Source organism: Phoxinus phoxinus, assembly GCF_949152265.1.
Source record: "Phoxinus phoxinus genome assembly, chromosome: 9".
Taxonomy (NCBI): Eukaryota; Metazoa; Chordata; class Actinopteri; order Cypriniformes; family Leuciscidae; genus Phoxinus; species Phoxinus phoxinus.
This window is the reverse complement of record NC_136884.1, coordinates 22593868-22596688: the sequence shown is the minus strand read 5'-3', so window position 1 is coordinate 22596688 and position 2821 is coordinate 22593868.

Sequence of the window (2821 nt, the reverse complement as noted above, 5' to 3'; positions counted from 1 at the left end):
AACCCAGTGTTAGGCTACTGCTGACTCAAGCTGCTCCCGCTTGACTCTATAGCTCCGCCCACGCCCAGAATCAAGGACCTCGGCTTTTTCCGGATAGAATCGGAAAGGTGTATTTTTATTTTATAAATATGATGAAACTAAAGACTTTTTGGAGATATGAAGGACGCACTATTACTCTATAGGTACTCAAGATTAACATGAGATTGACTGAAACGAAGTATTTTACCCCCCCCTTTAAAGGGAAATGGGATTCAATACAAGCCAAAACTTACCCTGCTGTTGTTATTAGGAACCCATCCCTGCCTGTTGATGTTTTTCACCCACTTCTGGCGAATGTCCGCGTCTTGTACTCGCCCAGGAAATCTGTGTAAACCGTATGGCACCGGACAGGGGCAGTCGACCCGGGGTATTTTATGTAACTCACAACGTTTACTCTTCCAAAGTGAAATTTTACTGCCGCCATTGAAACAATTGATAACGGAACATGTTTTCCCACTCGACATTATAAAAGTTACACGTTAGTGACAGTCGTAAATCGCGGGCTGTTTATTCCAGTGGACGCAAGTTGCAACTAAACCAATAGGAGGCAATGGCGCAACGCTACCCAGCAACAGCTCAGTTATGGCGCCCACTTACTTCCGGTAGTTTCGCCGGATTCGTCTATACGTACAAATTTTGTGTCGTATTGCCGTTTCGTCCAGACGGATCCGGCGTTTTGAGAGACTGAAACCGCTATTTTTTTAAACCGGGTACCAGAGTGGATAAATCTGAAAACGACACGCTTGCGTTTTCGTGTGTACAGCCAATCCGTATATTTTGTGAAACACCGTTAAGTCACGTAACGGCAACAACAACTGCCGACTACATGCTTGTATAATAATATAATGCTGCAGAAGCTACTGAGCCTCTTTTATTCCTTTATTTATTTTTTACTTGAATGTATTTTTATTGTATTTCTTTATATTTTTATTATGCTATGGTGCTGGTCTGTTGTCTGATTAAGACATTTCGTATTTTGTAGGGATGGGCATTTCAAACAAAAATTATATTCGACGATCGCCGGGAATTATTTGATTATTAGGCTGTTCAAAAAACGCACCCCTGCCCCACATGCTCGCCGGCACAACGGCTCTCGCTCAAATTCCACTCCGACATTAAATTTCTCAGTAAGCCTGTTGTAGTCATTACATTTTTTAATTTAGTTTCATATTTATGTTTAAATAATATGTTATTTTTTTATTTCATCTATGTTGATTTATGAAAGTGAACAGCATGAGTAATCATAAGATGCGCAATATATCGGTAGACATCATTTTGACTACATTAATTTTTGTTTTATATAAAGATGTTTTGTATAAAGCCTTTCTTTAAAGTGAATTTCGTTTTGTATAAATTGTATATTACTTTTAATCAATGTTTCATCAACCAATTGCCTGGATTTAATAAATAAGAAGCAAATAGCTGACAATATAATCATGACATGGACGCGCCGGCGCAATATAACTTGCATTGCTCGTGAACTGGAACTCGTCTCATAAATGAACCGAAACTCAGAAATATATAGAATGCTTGAAATGTCTACTTTTAAACAATTAAAATGTCTCCTTGCTATATTTGACTCATTCATTACTTTTGCCGGTTTTGTGGCAAGCTTTATGAGTCCGCTAACTAATTGAATATCGTGACTCATCCCTATTTTGTAGCTGGCTATTTATGGTTGTTCATATTGTTTAATAAAGTTCTTGGTAAAAAAGGAAAGAAGAAGCTACTGTGCCTAATATTATTGTATACAGCGCGCAAGGTTTATGCGCATGCTCAAAGTCTTCTTCTCTGTTTTTATTGTATCTATATGGAAGAATTACAGCGCCACATACTGGTCAGGGATGTATACTACATCGTTTTGAGTCGGTTTCAGTGGTTTCGTGTGTACGCAGATATTTCTTGAGACGACGGCGTGTTTACGGAATTCTTTTTTAGAACGAGGCAAAAAAACATCGGATAGGGAAAGCTCTGGCTTCGTGTGGATGTGGCCTAAGTCAGTAGCCTAAAGGTTTGATTAGCTAATCAGGTGTGTTAAATTAGGGTTGAAGCTAAACTCTGCAGGGCTGTGGCCCTCCAGGAACTGAGTTTGTCATGTCAATTTTAAGTGTGATGTTTAAAACAAAAAAACAACACTATTTGTTATTCTTAAAATAAAAAATAGTGTGTGTATGTACACATTACTTCTCTATATAAGTATTATATAATATACAAAATTAACTGTTATAAGGAGTTAGTGTTATGCAATTAATTACTCTCTTCTATTTCTTTATTCCTTATACAACCTTTAAGAGTAACATTTTCTCCAGAAGGTCGTATAAGTAATGAAGAATTAAATAATCATTAGCCTAAGTCTGATGCGCCAGAGATGTGCACGCACTAGACAAAAGTTTTCTTTTTTTATCTTACGTGGAGTTTGCGTTGGTGTTTGAAATGAACTACAAGCAGGTCTCTTACAATCCATCTTCTACGGAGAATGCCGGCGAATACACAAACCTGCCAGACATAGCTATGTGAGCGTGCCGTGAACGCGCATGACGTCACGCCCAGTCTAAAATTCCGGCCTGAATCCCTCTTATTTATTTTACTTTACAGGATTATAGAGACAATCTCAGTGATCAGAGAAGGGCTCATTCAGCCCATCAGGCAATTGTTTAAGCATGTATGTGTCACGGGGTGACCAAGGGCCGGAACCTTTGCACGGGAATTGTTGCTGTGGGGGAACACTTCCGTTGCAACACCAGGACGGTTCCGGTCTCACGAACGACAACTGATTGCGCGA